We start from the raw sequence: 5,681 nt of genomic DNA on the forward strand, positions 1-5,681 counted from the left end.
AAAATGGTACGCCTCTCACGAAATTATATTTTCATGAGAGTTTATGCAGCCCCTCCATGAAATATATATAATTTTCGTGAGAGTGTGGGTTCACCTACACGAAAATAAATATTTTTATGACAGTGCACCTAATACCTTCGCGAAAATAAATTTTCAGGAGTGTTTTTCTCTCACCTTCATGAAAACAAACATTTTCATGTGAGTTGTTAGTTACTCTCACGAAAATGGTGCTCCTCTCAAAAAATCTCCGTTTTGTGGTAGTGATAGTGTAGCATCCCGGATTTATCCGGAATGTTAATGTTTGCGAAAATATGGATTTTCAAAAAAAATTCATGCATGATGTGATTGTTCAAAATCATAAGGCTGTATTCTTATGTTCTTTCTCCATTCCAAGTAACAAATCAATTAAAATTTGCTTTGAGGGCGAAGGACAGTTTCCGTGTTAGTGTGATTTACTTCTTAATTGGGTTATTGGAACTTTGATTGTGATTTATATTTGAATTCTAAATTCAAATATGAATCTAAGGCTAACTAAACTAACTACCTTCTCTAACTTGAGCCTCAGCCGCTAACGAGACTAATTCGCTAAACCAGCAAATTAATTACTTGCTAATTGATTTGATTTCAGAAAATAAGCTAATTCATTTGTACTAAATTTTCGAGAGCTCAATTTGAATTATGATGGTATTTTCCAGCTCCTTGAATTAATACCTTGCTATTTAATTCGTTTACGAAAAAATAGTCTAATTCATCTGTATAAAGTCCACAGAATAAATTGCGATTGATTTATTTTGCGGGCTTAAATTGTCTTGACCCAAACTCTAAGCCCATCTATGAGCCCACCTAAAAGCCTAATAACCTACCCCTAACCTTAATCCCCCTCTATAAATAATCTCACCCTCTCTCCCAACTCTCTCTCCTCTCCCGACCCTGCTTCTTTCTTCTTCCTGGTTCCTTCTTCTCTGTACCTTCCTCTAGCGCAAGCAGAAACAAGCAAGCAAAGCAACAGGCGCAGCAGCTAGCATGGCCCCTTCCGATCTTTCTTTCTTCTCCCGCAAGAGCAGCAGAGCAGCGCAGCTCGCCCCTGCGCTTGCTCCCGCGCGTGGCCGCCTGCTCGCCCGTCGCCTGGGCCGCACACCCCTTCTTCCATGCCTGGCAGCGCCACGTCGCCCACCTGCACCTGCGCCTGGCCGCCCGTGCTCGCCTTGGCCCAGTCCTCCTGCGCAGCTACGCCGCATGCCTCTGCTCGCCCTGGCCGCGTGCGCCGCTAGCCCCTGCGTGCGCCCATCCCTTTGCGCCACGCCTGATCAAGGAAGAGAAGAGGAGGGACCGCAGGAGGAGATGGAGCCGGAGCCCGCGAGGAGGAAGACACCGCCGTTGAAGCCGAACCGCGAGCAGCTGGTCGACCACGTGCTGAACCGCAAGTTGCCGCCTCGGTCGCCTACAACCTGTTCGACCAAATGCTCCAACCGATCTGTCAAGCCCCTAGGTGAGCAAAGTCCTTCGTGCCGATAAGTAGCACTGCTATGCAGCAGCCCCGCCGTCGCTTGTGAGCCGGCCTTCGAGCCGTGCGCCCTTTTTCTGCAGGTGCCGCTTGCCTTCGCCGCCGCCACCAAACCTTGCAGCTACGTGCCGTCGTGGACTCGCGTAGTCGAGCGCCCACGGGCGTGCTGTAGCCGTGTCACGGTTGCCGAGTACCACATCTCCGCATATGCGCACCTAGCCTTGCCTTGGACCTAGTTTTGCCGAAGCCTCGCGTTCTTGCCGTTCGTCGGCTATCCTGTTGTTGCCGCTGCCTTGAGCACAGAACCTAGCCAACCCTTGCCGACGTCGTGCTTCCTGCCTGCAAACATGAAGTCCTAGCTGAACCTGCACAAAATCCGTAATGCTAACCTTTAACCTTGTGTCATGCCATGTCCATGCTCTAGTGATCCACCTGCGTACGAACTTACAGGTGGCCTACTCAAACCTGTAGAGCTCGTTAGTGATTAGGCCAAAGACCTTGCAAGCCGTGGCATCATCTGCTTGCTTGTGCTCACATAGGCCATGTGTGTGTTCTAACTCCACCATGAACCTTAGCCATGCTCGCCTGTGTGTAGCATGCTTCCTGTGTCCAGCGTTCGACCTCGCCGCAAACTCGGGACACCGAGAGTTTGCGAGCGCTAACCTTAACAAGCTTCCGCTAACCTTAACCAAGAACCTACCCTTGAGCCTCACCATCACCCTAACCCCACTAGTCCACCTATCTAACCACATAAGCTGAGACTGGTGCAAAAACTAGAACCTTCGGTTTCCAAAAACCGGAACTTCCGGATTATGTTCAGTCCAACCTGTAGTAACTCTCGAAACCTTAGGAAGTCTCAGGTCAAACAAACCTTAAACCTTTTTGTGATGAACCCTACCTTCCTAAGGGCACCCCAAAGCCTTTTTCCAAGAGAAAACCCAAGCGGGAAGACTTGCCCGTGGGAAACCAGAACTTCCTGTTCCGAAACATCCAGTTTTCCCAAACTGGAAAATCTGGTTTTCCAAAGTTAGAGCCTCCGATTTTTACCCTGGAAACCCGATACACCCCTCTACAGCTTAGCCACCGGCCTAAAATCTTTCCAAAGCTACCTATGAACCTCAGAGGCAGTTTGCATCCAGTAAGCAGCTGACCTGGTCCCACATGACTTATGGGGCCCACATAATGACTTGTGGGCTTCGGCTAACCCTTTGACCTCAACCACGGGGCACACATGCTAACATGTGGGGTTCATATGACCGTAGATACGTTAACGTTACCTAAGCTTATCCACATGTGACAAGCGGCACGTTACGGAGCTAACATAAACCTTTGTATTTTGTTCGAAACAATCAAAATCTTGAAACTGATTCAATATTGGAAAATCAATAATAAACTGATCATAACTTAGAATAGTTTGAAACCAATTTCCTTACTTTACTAAAATCATGTAACACTCGTTAGACTAGCTTTTGGGAGTTATTTGGATCTTCATTTCTTCTCTTTTGGATTTTATTTGCAAATAGGTTCTGGATATTTATTATAATTACGAATCTTGGAACCGAAGGATTTGAAGGATCTCGAAGAACCAAGCTACATCAGGAGGAGGATGTACAACCTGGCACCTAAGTTGAAGCCAATGGATCTTGAGCTTAAGCCTGGGCACATTATTCATCTGGTTTTTGCTTCCCTGCCAAAAGAATTTGATACTTTTGTTGTTAGCTACAACATGTAGCCAGAATAGTGGGACATGAAAAAGATGATAGCCATGTGCGTGCAAGAAGAGGACAGAATCAGATCTTCACATGGTGGTTCTTTGAACTATGTGAAGGATAACAAGAAAAAGAATACACATGCTAGCTTCTCTTCCAAGCCACGTGGAAAGGCTCCCATGCAGCAACAGCATCAGCAAAAGCCCTTCACAGTTGACAAAGATTAGTGCCTCCACTGCAAGAAACGGGGGCATTACAAGAAAGATTGCCCCGATTTGTTGAAGTCGATAATGGCGAAGAAAGGTGAGAATATTATCTCATTTGTAAATGAATCCTTGTATACACAGTATTCGAAATCTACTTGGTGGATTGACTCAGGTGCAACTGTTCATGTTGCAAATTCTTTACAGGGATTCTGTTCGACGAGAACTACGCAAAGAAGTGAAAGATGCGTTGAAGTCGCAAATGGAGTCCAAGCAGATGTTGATGGTTTCACACTTCTGCTTAGAGATGTTCTTTATGTTCCTTCATTACACAGAAACTTGATTAGTATTTCACGTTTAGATAAAGATGGTTATGAATGTAATTTTGGACATGGCAAGTGTGCCATTTGGTTTCATAATGCATGTGTTGGCGTCGCTACCCTTCACAATGAGCTTTATTTATTATCGCAGCGTGAAAAAGTAAATTTTGTGTGTGATGTGAATGTGAATGTATCCTCATCAGAGAAAGAGATAAAGAAAAGAAAGAGAACTCATGATATATCATCGAAATTATGGCACTGTCGTTTAGGCCATATTTCGAGGGGGAGAATAGAAAGACTAGTTAAGAATGAAATTCTTCCTCAACTAGAGTTCTAAGACTTAGAACAATGCGTAGATTGCATTAAAGGAAAGTACGTAAAGCAAATTAAAAAAGGTGCTAAACCTAGCACAGGAGTTTTAGAGATAATCCACACTGATATTTTTGGACCATTTCCTGTGAAAAGCGTGGATGGCTATGACTCATTCATAACATTCACAGACGATTACTCCCGTTATGGCTACATTTATCCAATTAAAGAAAGATCGGAAGCGCTGGATAAATTTAAGATATTTAAAGCTGAAGTTGAAAATCAGCATGACAAAAGAATTAAAATAGTAAGATCCAACTGTGGGGGGACTACTATGGTCGGCATACCCCATTTGGCCAAGTTTCTGGACCTTTTGCAAGGTTCTTACAGGAAAATGGTATAGTAGCCCAGTATTCGATGCTGGGCGAGCCTCAGCAAAATGTAGCTAAAAGGCGTAACTGTACACTAATGGATATGGTGCATAGGAAGAGTAGTCCTTCTTGTTACTGCATTAGAAGCATAGACAACATAGATGCTAAGTCCTCACCTTTGCTGTTAAGGGTTTGCTAGTGTTGTGGTACTCTTCGAGCAAATCCGAAATGTCTATGGCAGCGCGCCTCAGCCTCTTAAGCCACAGCTGCGCCCACTTCTCCTTAGCCGATCACAAGTCAAGCGATTTTTCACGCGAAATATGCCACTACTGGAAAAAGTGTCTCTAGTACCGGTCAGTAACCCCCCTCTAGTGCCGGTTTTGCAATCGGTACTAGAGGGGTGTCCTTTATTACCGGTTAAAATAACCAGTACTAAAGGGTGCTCTTTACTACTGGTTGGGGATACCAACCGGTACTAAAGGGCTTGCCACGCAACGCGGGCAGCTGGCCTCGTTAGTACCAATGGGTATCCCCAACCGGTTCTAATTTTTCCCCTTTTTCGTTTCTTTTTTGTGTTCCTTTAGTCTATATTCATATTTCGTATTTGTTTCCTTTACGTATATATACTAGTTCTAATACACTAATATATGGAAAGTTCTATATATCTATAATATTACATTTGAGATCTTAGAGAGAATTACTTCTGATAATAATTCAAATACATAAGAAAAGTAAGTATTTAAGTTCATATAGCATTACTTATCTTAGAGAGAAGATCAATTACATAAGAAAAATGTTAAATCCATGGATCCCACTGGCCTAGTCCGGCTCGCTTATGAAGATATAGACCATAACTGATATCCCAAATCTTAAAGTCTAGAATGTCATCAATATAATTTAGAGCATGAACGAGTGCACTTTCTAGCGATTTATACCAATGTATACTTGGACAACCATAAATCTCAAACAATGGTGTGTCCGTCGCTTCAGATGCCTTGTAGAAAGAGTCTTAGTCTGGCTCATGAAATCTCTATCGCGTGCCGGTAATCCAATGGTGTGTCTATATCCCAAGCTTTCGACTACTTGCTCCAGAATAGCTAGAAAGCTTATTGCCACAAAGCTTCAATTATAGACATCCTAAAAGAAGAAAATAACAAGATCATGAAATTTAAAACATGTAATGTAATTAAAGATAAAAAGATGATTAGATCCATACCGTGTCATGCAGATGATATTGCCTCTCAACAACCGGAATCACATTACTG

General features: G+C 43.7%; 1 long non-coding RNA gene across 1 annotated transcript; it reads left to right on the plus strand.

The window, feature by feature from the left end:
- The first annotated feature begins 931 nt into the window (after nucleotides 1–931).
- LOC111258168 lies at nucleotides 932–3,881 on the plus strand. Its single transcript, XR_002678773.1, has 3 exons — nucleotides 932–1,489; nucleotides 3,028–3,516; nucleotides 3,624–3,881. It is a non-coding gene; the product is annotated as an uncharacterized LOC111258168 (long non-coding RNA).
- The last annotated feature ends 1,800 nt before the right edge of the window (nucleotides 3,882–5,681 follow it).

The sequence above is a fragment of the Setaria italica genome, chromosome VIII, assembly GCF_000263155.2.
Source record: "Setaria italica strain Yugu1 chromosome VIII, Setaria_italica_v2.0, whole genome shotgun sequence".
NCBI lineage: Eukaryota > Viridiplantae > Streptophyta > Magnoliopsida > Poales > Poaceae > Setaria > Setaria italica.